Below are 16,059 nucleotides of genomic sequence, written 5' to 3' on the forward strand. Positions count from 1 at the left end.
CCTCGAGGGTAAGAACAGGAAGTGTTTTGACTGTGACCTGACCTTTTTAGTGTTCTCTAAGAAGGACAGAGATGAGAGATTGCCTTTTATTATCAAGGCCATAGGGAGGATATGCCAAGGGAAAGTGAAGAAAAATGAACATCATGAAAGAAGGCCAAAGTCAAAGGGCCAAGAGGGAGCCCAGAGGTACACTGAAACCAAAGGGGTGGGGAGGGTCAAGGATAACGTCTAGGTAGGGGGCCAGATTCCAATGGCATCCCATTGCACTCCACTTAGGATCCAAGTGCCTTGCTTCAGTTATAAACCTCTATGTGACCTTACTCCACTCACTTTTCCTATCTCATCTTCTCCCCAACACTGAGATTCAGCCGCTCTAGCCTTTTGGTCTGTTTCTAAAGCATATCAAACTTGTTCCCACCAAGGATCTTTCTTCTGACAAGTTAAAACTTCCTAAGCTAGGAATAGGGCCTTCTTGCCTTTCAGAGCCTAGAGTTCACTTGAGCTTCCTGTAGCTCTTACACCTTCTGACATTGAGGTCTCAGCCTAAGTGTCATCTCTGTGATATAACTTCCACTGTTGGCCAAGACAGAGTTGCAGGAACGGGATGTATTTTCTCACCAGAAACAATGAAAAAGTAAGTTAAAGTACAGAAAAATATATTTAAAACAGTTTTTTAAAAAACTAGACATCAGGCAACAAAGGAAGAGTTTTTTGAGAGACCAGGAATGAATGAATTGGGCTCTCTGACAGATCCAGCTGACTGCCAAAAGAGAGTTTCCAGGCCATAGTGTAGAGAGCAGGAACCCAGAAGGAGCCCAGATGATACCCTGAGTTGGGAGACAAAGTGAAATTCAGGAGAGAATATAGCAGCCAGACTCATAGGATAAATTTCTAGAGAAGAGAGCTGTTCAGAGAAAGAACCCAAGAGATCTGTGTAGGGTCTCCCTTGGGTGTTTGTTAAAGTATATTTGTGTAAGGAAACTAATTGCGCTCGAGGGAGAAACCATCAAAGTGTATTTGTATAAGCAGAATGGATAAATTAGATCTCATTGAAAATTCAAAATTTTTGGTCTTCAAATAACACTTAAGAAAATAGAAAAACAAGGAACAGACTACAAAAGAATATTTGCAAAACACCTATCTTGCAAGATACTTGTATCCAGACTACACAAATAAAACCTCTTACATCTCAATAATATGAAGAAAAACACTCCAATAAAAAATAGGCAAAAGATTTCTGTAGACATTTCACCAAAGAAAAAATCTGAATAATTAATAAATACATGAAAAGATGATCAACATTGCATTAGGGAAACACAAATTAAAACCACGAGATGAGACCATTTCACACCCACAAGAATGGCTACAATTTTTCTTAAAGACTTATAATTTCTTAAACATGTTGGCAAGGATGTGAAGAAATACTCCGCACACACATTGTTAGCGGGAATTGCAGCCACAATGGGAAACAGTTTGGCAGTTTCTTCAAAAGTTAAATACAAATTTGTAATATTACTCATCAATTCCACTCTTAGTTATTTACCCCAGAGACATGAAAACACACATTCACACAAACTCACACATGAATGTTCTTTGCAGTAATCTATAGTAAAGTAGATTAGTATTTGCCTAGGGCAAGAAACAAGGATTAACAGTGAATGGGCATAAAGAATCCTATTAGAGTGGTGGAAATGGTCTGAAACTAATTTATCAGCCGGGCGTGATTTATCTCAGCACTTTGGGAGGTTGAGGCATGTGGATCACTTGAGGCCAGGAGTTCAAGACCAGCCTGGACAAAATGGCGAAATCCGCATCTCTACTAAAAATACAAAAATTAGAAGGGAGTGGTGATGCACGCCTGTAATTCCTGCTACTCGGGAGGCTGAGGCAGGAGAATCACTTGAGCCTCGGAGCTGGAGTTTGCAGTGAGCCGAGATCGCGCCACTGTGCTCCAGCCTGGGCCACAGAGTGAGACCCCGTTTCAAAGAACAAACAAACAAATAAAAAAACTTATGATGATGGTTTCAAAACTTGTTAAATTTACTACAAATCATTACATTCTATTCTGGAAGTTAGTGAACAATATAATGATATATTAGGTTGGTGCAAAAGTAATTGTGGTTACTAATACATAGAGCAGGAACAGTACAACCATTAACACATGGATAAGTATAGTGCCTCTTCCCTAAAGTCAGACTGGAAAATGTCATAAATTATGAGGCTACTCACAATAGTCTTGCCACAGGAATTGGAAATAATTAGTCTTATTATAAACACTGCTCTGGCCCATCTAACAAATATTAAAACAAAGACCTGAAAGAAAGAAATCATTTTCATGTACTTACCTGAACTCTAGAACAAAAACTTAAAAATATTTTTTGGAATAGAAATATAGTACAAAAGAGAATAAAATTCCCAATGTCTGACTGGCATGCAATCAAAGATGAAGAAAGAAACAAGCAGAAAAATACAAATTGTAATAAGAATTTAAGAATCAATTAATTGAAATTTATCCAGAACTATAAGACCCAGATATGTTATAATTAACATCAAGGACACTGCTATAACTATATTCTGTATGTATAAAAAGTTAAATGGAGACATAAATGATATAAAAAGACATAATTTTGAGAGATTAAAAACTCTAATGGCTAAGACAGAAATACACTAGGTGAGATTAATGGCAGCTTAGGTATTTTGAGAAAAAAAGCATAAATAAATTTGCAGCTATAGTAATAAAAAACTACTAATAAAACACATAAGGAAAAATAATTTTTTAAAAAGTGGAACTGTGAACTGTGGAACAACTGAAATGATTGAAAATGTTCCAATTTTGATAATAACTATAAATTCACAGGTACAAGAAGCTCAAAGATCTCAGGCACAAGAAACATGAAGAAAACTACATCAAGTTGCAGCATAACAAAATTACTCAAAACCAGTTCTAAATAGACATTTTTACAAGCAGCCAGAGGGAAAGAACAGGTTAATTACAGAGGAACAAACTTAAGGAGCACAGCAAAATTCTTGTCGGAAATGAGGTAAGTGAGAAGACAGTGATGTAGCATCTTAAAGTGCTGAAAAACTAACAAGCAAAACAAAACCGTCAACCCAGATTTCTATAACCAGGGATGAAAATATCTTTTGAAAAAGCAGGTGAAATAAAGACCTCTTCAGACTTGCAAAAGCTGTCTAGAGCAGTAGAACATCAGTCCAACAGTTGATCTTCACCATGGGATCCACAGTACAAGAAATGTGAATGGAAGAAGGAAGATGTTTAGGCAGAAAGAAAATGATACCAGATGGAAATATAGTTCTATACAAAGGAATGAAGAGCACTTGTAATGGTAAAGAAATCTTCTTTCGTGTAATATAGATGAAATTGTGCATCACTTGAAGGTAAATGGTAATAAAGGAGGATAAACAAAGGAAAACAGAGAAGAGAAAATAGAATAATAAAATATACTCAAACTAAAAAGATGGCAGAAAAAATAATAAAAGGGAAACAAAGAACAGATGGAACAAATTTAAAAATATTCGAAGATGATAGATTGATATCTAATTATTTTAATAATGAAACTAAATGTAATTGGCCAAAATATTCAATTTAAAAGGCAGAGATTGTCAGATTGGATAAAAGAGCAAGTTCCAACTACATGCCGCTTACAAGAAAATTACTTAATATATAAAGGAGAAGATATGTTAAAAGTAAAAGGGTGGGAAAAAATATAGCATGCTAACAAAAATAAAAATTAAATGAAGAGACATTATTATCAGAAAAAAAGGTATCAGAGCAAAGAATTTTAACCAGTAAAGGAAAGCTATTTTGTAATAATAAAAAACTCAATTTATTCAGAGCACAAAACTTTTCCAAATATTGATGTATTTAATAGCAAAGTTTCAAAATACATGAATTAAAAGAAGCAAAACACAAACTAAATACACAATCCACAATTATACCCATTGATTTCACTATCCCTCTCTCAATAATTAATAGAACAAAGAGAGTGAAAATCAGTAAAGATATAAAAAACTTGAACAACACTATCAACCAACTTCTCCCAATCAATATTTATAGGCAGTCCACCCCAAATGAACAGAATACACATTTTTTAGTTGTACACAGAATATTTATCAAAACAGAAGATATTCTGTGCCGTGAAACCATTTAAAAAGTCTAAATAAATCTGTAAGAATTAAAGTCATACAAAGTATGTTCCTGACCAAATGGAATTAAATTAAAAATCAATAACTGACATATTTCTGGAAAGTCCCAAATTACGTGTAAACTAGATAACATATTTATAAATAATGCATGGTTCAAAGCAGAAATAAAAATGGAAACTAGGAAGAAATTTGAATTCAATAAAAATAAAATTGCAACATAAAAGTAAATGCTATCTCCTCCGATGTCTGTCCTGATCACCCGATCTAAAGTACTAATAGCTTCTCAGCCATTCTCCATCACAACACCTAACTTTATTTATTTATTTATTTAATTTTAATTTGTATTTTTGTTTTAAGTTCCAGAGTATATGTACAGGATGTGCAGGTTATATAGTTAAACATGTGCCATGGTGGTTTGCTGCACCTATCAACCCATCTCCTAGGTACTAAGCACCAGCATCCATTAACTATTTTTCCTAATGCTCTCCCTCTCCCTACCCCACTCCCTGACAGGCCCCAGTGTGTGTTGTTCCCCTCCCTGTGTCCATGTGTTCTCATTGTTAAGCTCCCACTTATAAGTGAGAACATGCAGTGTTTGGTTTTCTGTTCCTGCATTAGTTTGCTAAGGATAATGGTGTCTAGCTCCATTCATGTCCCTGTAAAGGATGTGATCTCATTCCTTTTTATGGCTACATTGTATTTCATGGTGTATATGTACCACATTTTCTCTATCCAGTCTATCATTGATAAGCATTTGGGCTGATTTCATGTGTTTGCTATTGCACAACACCTAACTTTAATTCTCTCTATTAAACATGTTTATATTTGATATTTTAGTAGTTATTTAGTCATTTTACTTGTTTATTGTATGTCTTCTCCCTTTAGAATGGAGACTCCATGTGCATAGAACACTTTCCGTCTTGTTCGTTACTGTGTCCTCAGGACAGTGCCTCACACCTAGTAGTGTTCAGTAAATGTTTACTAAATGAGTGAATGAATACAAAAAAAGGTATCAGGAAGGATAAAAATGAGGGCTGGGAGGGGAGAGTAGATAAAAAGAGGAAATCCGTTCTTTATTCCAACCAAGCTAAGGATAGGGTGGGAATTGGCACAACTAGAAGAAAGGGGCTGGAGAGAGACCTCCAGAAATTTTACCTGGCAAACAGAGATCCTCTGAGCTGTCTGATCATTTTCACAGCTGCTTTTGGATGCTTTGGCAAAGATAGCATGAGTATTGTTTTCCTAAAGCAATACTCACTTTGACAACAATTGGTACTGAGAGCCACAAAACACAGATTATCCATGAAACTGCTCCTTCATTGCAAGAAGGTCTTCTTGTCTTGTCATTTCCATCTGGCACCTACCTTTTTCTTTACTTCTATGGAGCAATGACTTCATTGCATTACAGTGTTAACCACTAGTATTTTGGAAATTCTTATCTGCCTGGCATGCAGGTACTGTGGCAATAAACATAACATGAATAAAATTAACATATTGCAAAGTAAATTAAGTAATGAGGAAATCTCTCAAGGGTTTATACAAATCTCATAAACAAGCAGTAGTTGAACAGAGGGCTGGGATTAATATATTTAAATTAACCTCAAACAAACCTCAGTTGAAACTGTAGGTATGATAGTCCAGAAAGACCTACTGTCAGCTCAAAATGCCCTTGATAACCTTCTGAAAGAACTACTGAGACTCTCTTCTTAAACAAGGCCTACTATTGTTTTGTGGTAGTGATTTGTAGGAAAACAGGGACAAAGATACTTGTATAGACACGTATCCACATGCATAGGTATACACACACAGTGCGTTCTCATCATTTGCAGCAGTTATGTTCTGTCAAATCACCATGAACACTGAATTAGTGAATTCTAAACCCATAACTCTTAGGGGGAGTTATATATAATGTTTATTTCTAAGGATTTTTTTCTAACATTTTTGGTTTCCCCTTATGTCTAGTATCTCTGCCCATAAGCTCTTTCATTTCTTCTTTCTAGTCTTCATTTCTAGAGACAATTACAGTTTTAAGTCTCTCAAAGCATTGACAAATATTTCTACATAATTTTCATCTTTTTTGGAACATCGTCATTTTCTGATTAGACACACTTATTTTTTGGTTAGTGACATTTATCTAATTTTAAATTTCATTATATTTTCCCACATTATTTTTTCTTATAACAGTTTTGTATCAGTGCTATGAAAACTTTCATTATTCATCATCAAAAAAATCAGGTTTTTTACGCAGTTATTTGTGGGAGATTCTTATGTGTGGAAAGTAGGAGGGAAGGGCCAGAATGACTCCCTATAAGGTTGCCTCTAGGATTCATTGCCTGCAGCTTCTCTCTGTTTATGCTGCCACAGCTCCACACTGCTTCCCACAAATATGGCTCCTCTCTTGCTTCTTAGTGTAACCCATTTTTTCTACTTCTCTGTGCCCAATAGGGCACTCTGCTATTGGCCTTGCTCACCGAGTCTGACACTCTTTGTTACAGAGAAGACATATAGATTTTTTTTAACTTCAAGTTCTTCTCCTTCAAGAAATATTCTTTTGCTGATATTTTCTGAGACCTGCCTCCTCTGGTCTGCTATTTTTTTGCAGACATCCCTTGTCTTCTTCCTCGTCTTCTGCCCAATCTCAGATGCCTTTGAAAGGCTCTTCACATATATTGGAAATTACAAATCATAGTTTTTTTTATTTCACTGAAAATGAAGTTTGTGAGGTTTTTGTCTTCTTTGTTGGTGTGATCTGTAGGAAAATGCAGCCATAATCGTCACTTACTGCTTTTAATAATTATATATGTTTAAAATTATATGTCCAGAATCTACCCCAGGCCTCAGACACTCCAACACTGACATTTTAGCAGCTGCCTTCCATTTTCCCGAGGACACTGTGGGCAATTCCTGGAATCCTTCTTCTTACCATGCATCTATTTCTAGGGGGCATCTTGGGGTTGTTTGCAGCATATGCAGAAGCCTTGCCAGGAAAGCTGATTCTACTCGGACAGAAGCATTTCTCTTCTTCCTTTCTTTTTAGCCACCTTTTCCTCTTCTCCTTCTTTCCTTTTCCTTTGGTTCCTGGCTGCCCTGTGGGCTTGATCCTCTAATGACCCATGGACTTGAATTAGAACATCATCCTGGATGCTACTCAACATCATGTTGGCTCTGCTGTGAGGATAAGAAGAGTCTTCTCTTCCAATTTCCAGCACACCCCCCATACAAGAGAGACGGGAACATCAGAGTCAGAAAGAGAGATTTGAAGATGCTGCTCTGTTGGCTTTGAAGATAGAAGATGGGTCATGAGCCAAGAATATACATGGCTTCTAGAAGCCAGAAAATACAGGAACATAGATTCTGCCATAGAGAATCCAGAAGAACAAAGCCCTGTTGGCACCTTGATTTTAGTCCAGTCAGACTTCTGACCTATGGAACTGCAAGTTAATAGATGTATATTGTGCAAACCAGTAAGTGTGTGGTTTGTCACAGCTGCAATTGGAAACCCACAAAAGCCTTCTCTTGTCATTGTGGAATGTGGTGTAAGGATGATGGACACTGAGTCAACCATCTCATTCAGGCTCTAACGTCATTTTGCTTTCCAAATTCTTCTCTCTCCTGATATTATTTCACTTGGCCCTTTCTGTTTCCAGCATAACTAGGAGTGCCATCTTATATATTTTAATAAAACTATCAAAGTTTATAACCAGACAAGAGAGGAGTTATGTGGGAAAATATATATTTATTATCCAAAAATTAATATCATATTTCCTTGTCAATCCATTTTTCCTTCTTCAGGCTAAACATTCATGGTTCTCTTCTCCATTCTACATACAACAGTTTCTGGCCATCATTCTCTTGAAATTTCTTAGCCTAACAATACCCCCACTTAGTGCATGGTTATCAGGACTAGACACCCAAACATAACTTAATAGATAATAATAATAATATTAGCTAAGATTTCATGAGTGTTTTCTATGTGTGAGAAATTGTTCTAAGCATTAGATAGAGTCAATGATTTAAATTTCACAACAATCCTATAAGCACTACCATTAGCCTTGCTCTAAAGACCAGGAAACGGAGACATAGAGAGGTTGAGGAACATGCTTATGATTGTATGGCTGGTAAGTGGAATTTAAATTGAGACAGTCTTGCCCTAGGAGCTGTGCTCTTAACCATCCTGCTAGGACTGTTTCCTGCCCTACTTTGGTTTTACTTAAACTAATGTTAATACAATATTTTATAGTGTTAAGGAACGAACTGCACATTTGAAGACAGCCTCTATCCTAAAGAAGACAGAATAAAATATGTAAAAGTCAAAATGGAACCAAATGGAAATAGTGGCAAGTCAGTGTAAGAAGAAAATTATAAAGAAAATTTAATTAGTAGTCTCAGAGAGAAAAGGAAAAATATTGCTTTGATGAAAATGTAGACATGATACATTAAAAAGGGAATAATCAGTGAATATAAGCTCTTATAAATAAAAAAATTTAGTAACTGAAATAAAAATTAGATGGAAAGGTTGTAAGAGAAATCAAGGTAATCTCTTTAGAAGTAGGAAAAAAGCTCAAGAAAATGGACAATCTGAGAGGATAAGAAAAATCGAAAATTAATGCACAAGGACTTATATCCAACTAATGTGTAAAAGATCCTTTTAGGTCAATGAGAAATAGAGGAAGACTTTTTTTAAAGTACATAGAATTTTTTTTTAAATCTCAGACTGAATTATACGACAAGCAAGATGAAAAAGGCCCTTTGTGTACTAAGCACAATGTTGGAATAAAGAACAAACACTAAACATAAAGAAACATTCCTAAAGGCGTTGAGAAGGGGAGACAGACTGAGCCAAATCGGTAACATGACAAATAATAAGAGTCAAAAAGTGGCATCACGCTTCTTGACTTGGATTTCTACACCCAGTGAAATTACCTTTTAATAAAAGAGGAAATGAAAACACTTTCAGACTTGTATAATCTCATAACATTTACTTTCTATACTATGGAAAAAAGTTCTGTGCTCAAACAATAAAATAAACCCAGAAATAAAATAACATGGGAACAAACTCAGAAGAGGAATTACTGGATGATTACAAAAGCAAGTCCCAGGGAAACGGCTGTGCCAGCCAGACCAGAAGACAAACATCCCAGAATGGAGTGGGAGGTAGATGGCTCAAGGTTTGGGGCCAAAGATAGATCAAGAGGGGTATCTTCTGGAAGAAACAAAGCTGACAGGTTTGTGGCAAATCGTAGAGGGAATACTTAGCCAGAGAGTCACAAAAAAACTAACCAAATGTGAAAAAGAAGGAATTAGTAACTCCAAGGAAACTCTAAAATTTGCAGGAGATAGAAAGCACAAATACAGTACTGTATTTGGCTCAGCACTAAACAGTATATTCATGGTCATGATAATGAAAAGGCTGACAATAAATTTAACCATATAATGATGATAAAACTATATTTTGGAGTATGGAGGAAGAAAAAGAAAGTTTTTTTTTAAATTAAAACCTTCACCTATCATAAATAAAAAGTCAACAGATAAAGTCTGTAGATGGTGCATCTGATAACAGTATATACATATTATTTAGAAATATGAAGATAAACTAAAAAAAAAAAAAAAAACAGCTGAAGGAGTTGCAAATAGATACCATTGAAAAGTAAAAGAAATGGAGTGGAGGCTTCACCAGGGGAGACATTAGACTATTTTTTAATTTGTATGCAACTTTAAAAATTCATTAATTAAAACATGAAACAAATTAAACCAAAAAATAAATGAATAAAGCAAAAATCTCCAAGCATATGAACATTCTTTGCTGTATATTTGACTCTTCTATGGATTGTTGACATTTGATGCGTGCGCATCACGAGCATTACCATGTTTTCAACATTTAATAGACGAAAAGGCGTAACTTTCCAAGTTCGCGTTGCTGTGGTGCTAGTAGAGATGAGTAAGTTTATAGACTCATTGGCCCATCGATATCCTTTTCTGTGACCTGTTTTCCACTCTTTTGCCTATTTTAACTTCTCATTGATCTAAGAGTTTCTTTCACATCGAGATGATTGACTTGTTGGCTATTATTTTCAGCGGTTAATTTTTTAAATTTTATATTTTCACATTTTAAAATATTTTTATGTGGTCAAAACATCTGTTTTTGGAATTTCTCCTCCTGTGTGGTTCACTGTTTTCAGAGTCAGTAAAATGCACTTAAAAACAAAAGCAAACAGTAACAACGAAATACCAAGGTCCTGACAGTGTCAACACAGTATTTCAAAAATGCCCACTCACTGCAGGCCTCTGGCTTCCATCAAAGTGTGCTCCAACAGAAGCAGGCAGAACAGAGAGTCACTGGGCCCACTGACTGGAGTGAATCTCCACGGCCAAATCACTAGAGTTCAGGAACCAGAATAGCGGTGATAATTCACTAATGCTGATTGAACACTCATTAACAGGCAGGCACTAATCCAAGCAACTTACATGCTTGCCTCATCAGTCCAGGAGACCCTGGAACTGGGACTTCCAGGTCTGGGAGCCTTGCTACACAACTTGTGTGCTGGGAGGGGTCAGGACAGCGGGGGTCAGGTCATGGTGTGTGAGTTTGAAATAAAAACATAAAGCATTGATCATTCTCACTGTAAATTGGGGATCATGTTTGAGGCTTAAATAATAACCTTTCAAACCATAAAACCAAAACAAAGCATTATTTGTGTTTCTCCACGGCATTCCTTTGCAATGCAACAATCGACTTGTTTAAAGACGTTGCCACTGAGTGGATGGGGAGTTACAATTCTCAGTTCTGCGGCAGCTTCTATCACTCACCTTTTTTTTCATCTTCGGAACTTGTTTTCCCACCCACAAATTATAAATATCACATGTCCCCTTTATTTGGAATGCGCTGGCATTGCTATCAGAATTCTCTTCCCTGTGTGTGAGACACCTTGCACCTCGGCTTTTCTGTGGATAAGTCACACATTTTGAGTCTCACTTAGTGCGGTCATGGCCAGATGAGAAGCGAGAGAGGATACTAGCTAAACGTACAGGCGGGCAGTCCCGCCAGCTCTTTCGTAGAAGGAGGTCGCGGAGGACGCCTAGAGAGAGCCCCACACTGGCTCCCATCCAGCCACGCTGCAGGGCAGCAGGCACGCTTCCCACTCGGCTTCTCCGGCATCGCCCCCTTTTTCATTCTTCTCCTTTTCTGCAGTTTCTGCCCCTTGGCCTCCCACATCTGACCAGTACACCTCAGCTCCATCCGTCCACAAAAGGCCTTCCAGTTCTATTTTCCCTGACCCTTTCTCCCCACACCCTGGCCTTTGCAGTCTTCTCTAGGACTTTGCTCTGTGATTTCACAGACTAGTACCTGATAAACTGTTAACTAGTGATCATGGTTCAGTTCGTGACTCTCACACCACACACTTGCCTTTCAGCAGATCTGTTCAAAATTCGCCTCAGTGGTGGCCTTTTCGAGGAAGGGCTCTGCAGGCAGGCCTGATGTCCTCACCCTGTAGACGAGGGAAGCAGGTTGCAGCCTCTCCAAGGATGCTGGCGAATCTGACATCCATAGCCAGTGTAGGATCAATGGGGTCTCCTATTGATGGGCATTTCACTGTTCCTGAAGTAGCACGATTTTCAATAGGTGCTGCTGCCAGGGATAGCTGGTTCCCAGGGTCACGAGCAACATGGCTGTACGGGAAAAGCACGTGTCCTTGGAAAGGTAAAGCGACTGGAGGGGATGGAACCTCCGGTCACGCTCATGACAAGCTCCCTCCTCATCACATGGCCCTCCAGGGTCCTGCGGATCCCAGTTCATGTTAATTTCTGGATTTTCCTGAACTGCTTCATAGTTGATGTGGCTATCACTCCGGTTTATAAACTTAAAAAGCAATATACAAATTTAAATTTTTAAAAAAGAATTGCTACTATAATGACTTCATTTTAATATATAATATATAAATAAAATAGGTTAACTAAATATAATAATGATATTAATCATATAATTTTATAATTACCTCAATTAATTATATAATAATTACAGTACATTAATTAATATAATAATACAATTATATGGTCATTAAATAATTTTAATACTGACACATATATAATTTAAATAGTTTAATAAAATCCATTATATAATAAATAAATTTAAATAGTAATTTAATACAATAAGATATAAATACATATAATAAACAAATTTTACTATACAAATATCCCACTCCTACAAGCACAAGACAGCTTTCATATAGATCAACTCCCCAGAATGATGCTCAGCTCATTTAACATTTAAATTAAGCACATGGTGTGAATCCCTTCAAAATCGTGCCTTTGCTGAAGTGGTTTACCCACATCCATAGCGAGGTTCCTCTGCCTGTCTCCGCTGATCATATTAGTGAAATGTCAGATGAGTTGTTTGACTGACTTGACTTTTAAAAGTCTAATTGGGTAGTCGCATTGTTTAGAGTCAAACCCGTTTTTAAATACAATGGAATTCCAAAGTTCAGAAGCAACCACCTTCCCACTGGCTTTGGGTCTGAGCTGACTGTGACCTGTGTGTGATGCTGCCCATGACAGGCCCTGCCATCCTGCCCTGGCCCATGGCTGGCCCGCTCCCCTTGGCCAGCTGACCCAGCTCCACCACAGACACACAGCACACATCATACCAAGAGGCTGTAAAGCTTAGTTAATATTTAAAACATTTTGATGCTCAGATAAAAGGGGATTCAAGTTGTCACCAATTAGTAGGAAAAGACTAATTATTATACAGACCTATGATCCTTTATAAGTAGAAACATTAAAGGAATCTAAAAGCTATCACTTTTTATGAGAGAGCAGATGGCCTGAATTAGACCCCTAAAAGATAATGAATGTGTGTGCGTGTGCCTGTCCACGAACGCGCCTGTATGTGTATCACTAAACAGGAATCTTTTCATAAGGGCTGTTGAAGGAAAAAAGAGAGAATAGAACAGAAAACACAATGTCAATGTTGCTGTCATCATTCTAGCCAGTATTGTCCATGGGAATTTATCCAGAAAAACATTGTCTTCTTTTCCACACTTTTAACTGCTTGGAAATATGCTTACATTTCAATTTTTCTATTTCAACAAAATTCAATCGTTTAGAAAATAAATATTTATTGAGTTCCTACTATGGTTTGAGAACTCAGATAGCGTGATAAGCAAACTACCCTAACTGGTTCTTCAGGAGCTTACAGTTCAGCAGCAGAAGAGAGTTGAGCACATGACATGTGGTAAGGGCTGTTGTCCTATAGCCCAGTTTGGCCTCATCACCCCGATCACCACCAAAGTGCCTTCTGGTGCACACGGGAAGAAGCAGCTTGTTTCACGTCAGCCCTTGAGTGTTCTCCCTACTGGGTGTTTTTTTAGGATTTTGTTGTTGCTGTTCTGTGTTCCTTCCTGAACCTCATAGAGGGCTTAGGATCACTGTTGCCCCTGCTGCTGGTCATTTCTGAAACCCCTCAGTGGACAGTCATGTGCCATGATAGAGGTGTTGTGGGACACACTGAGGGGACATCTTTCAAGAGTAGCAGTCCAAAGCTGTCTTCGCCTACCACACGTGGAAACCTTTTGCTTTGTCTGCCCAGACTTCACTTTCGTACGTCATGGTGTTTCATAGCCTCTACTATAGGCTTGGGAGGTAGCTGACGGAACTTAATGTATGGAAAAGCATACCAGAATAAGCGTGGTCCCTCTCAAAGGCCAAGTGAAACTTTTGCAAAGAAGTTCAAATCTCTGCAACCCTCCAAACTGTTTTTCCCCAAGAAGGAAAGTCGCAGGACTCCTATACCTTTTATGCAAACACAGTATCTTCCAGTGGTGGCTGAGAGATGCTGAGTGCAGGAGGTGTCTGTACTTGAGCGATCTGGATTGTACTTTGTCATTTATAGTTGATCTCCTCTGAGGTCTCCATGCCAGTGTAAAGGGAGAATATTTCCTAATAATTTGTCTAGATCTTCTGAAGAAACCCATTGGTTCTAACATGCATACACAAGCATACAAACACACATGCATGTGCATACACACATGTACAACATGCATGAGCATGCAGAAACACACATGCACGTGTACACACACACACCACATGCACCAATGATTTTCTGAGATTCTTTAGCGTATATCCATTAAGTAAGGGAAATATTTTCCTAATTGCAACATGATCTATCTGTTCAGTTTTCTGTCCCACAAAGGAGATGGCATTCCACATTACTACTCTGGGTAGTTTCAGACTCTGTTTGTCTTCCTGCTTTAAGAATCTGTACCCTGAGCCTGCTGGTGAAAAATAGGAAACCAATGCATGAGCTTCACCTCTTATTTTCTTTACATTTGGACACATCAGAATTGTATCTAGGGTATCATCAATATCTGTTTTTAAGAGTAAACTCCCAGGGACTGGATGAGAGCAATGAGTGAAGGGGGATAGTTAAGTATTCCAGAAAAAGTAGGAATAAATAATAATAACCACAAGACTGTGACCTTTGGAAAGGACTGAATTAAACTGCCTGCTTTCAATATAACTTGTTTCAATTCGATGGGGTTTTTTTCTAACTTGGTTTACAAATACAATGTTAGAAATACTATAAGTTTACTGCACAACACAAATAGACATAGATCATTTACAAACAGGTGCAGAAATTTGAGGAATAAGGATTTAGGGTAATAAAGATTCTTTGCATTGAGTTTATACTAGTAACTGTGGGCTATGAAAATAAAGTATGGTAAAATGGTAGAGTGATTAAATTTGGCAAGAAAGAATGAATCTTTTACAAACTGAGGGTCTTTTCTCAACTCAGCAGTAAGAGCTGGTACATTAACACGTTTATACAATTGCTAATGAGTTATTCTAAAATAGTGACTGAGCTTGGATTATCTGACCACAAATGAATTTCTATGCACACGCAGCTGCATCTCAGTAATGGGGGCTGCATCACTCGTAACACCGTGCAAAGACAGTTTGCCCCGGGGAGAGGAGGGACCTGCTTGAGGAAGCTGGACAGGACCTCTCCTTGGGCCATCATGTTCATTCATCCAGTTTTTATTTGGCCTTATTCTTCCATTAGTCTAAGTTTCTTCCACCGAGAACACATCCCACCTCTTCCTAATCCAATTCTTTCAACATTTCACCTGTTTGACGAGATATTGTAAATAACGAAGTGCATTAAGGAATGCCCCATCTGTGAGCACAGGTATCTCCTAATCAGAGAAAAACATTCTCAGTTTTCTTTCATTCTCCTTTCCCCTCTTCATTGAATTTTATCCAGTTTCCTCTTCTTCCTCCTGACCTTCTGTGACAAATCCATTGATTGAGCTTCTCAGTTTTAAGACAATAAAGAAGATTTGTTCCTCTAAATTCTTGGTGAAAACAGAAGAAATAAAGAACATTTTCTAAAAGTTACTTGAGAGATGGAAGTGTATGTAGGTCCAGTTCCAAGCTCCTAACCCCTGGTAATGCCAGATCAATGGGGGCTCTGTAAGTGACCTGAGATTAGACACTTTCAGTAGTTAAAAGTGTTTTTAGGTGATTTTAAAATAGGGCCAAAGGATAAATCTAATAGAAACAAGAAAAGGAGAACTCTGATTCTGGAATGCCCTGTGGTTCTTGAAATGGGAATAAAATTACTTCCTGAAAAAGCTCAAAAATGTTGTTAATCATTCCCCTTTCAGTCACAGTGTTTCGCAGAGCCCCATATGCCTGTCTAACAAATAGTACCATTGGCTTGAGTGACCCAAACTAAGCATAAATCCCCACACACTTCCTACATGTCAAAGTGGCCCATAAGATTTTAAAATAAACATCCTTGCTTGACAACTGCTTTGCGATTAGCTCATAGGAGCATGCCTGCTGTGTTGACTTGTTCATTCTACCGCCATTCTTTCATGGGTCCCTCTGCTCTGC

Source organism: Pan troglodytes, chromosome 17 (assembly GCF_028858775.2).
Source record: "Pan troglodytes isolate AG18354 chromosome 17, NHGRI_mPanTro3-v2.0_pri, whole genome shotgun sequence".
Lineage (NCBI taxonomy): Eukaryota > Metazoa > Chordata > Mammalia > Primates > Hominidae > Pan > Pan troglodytes.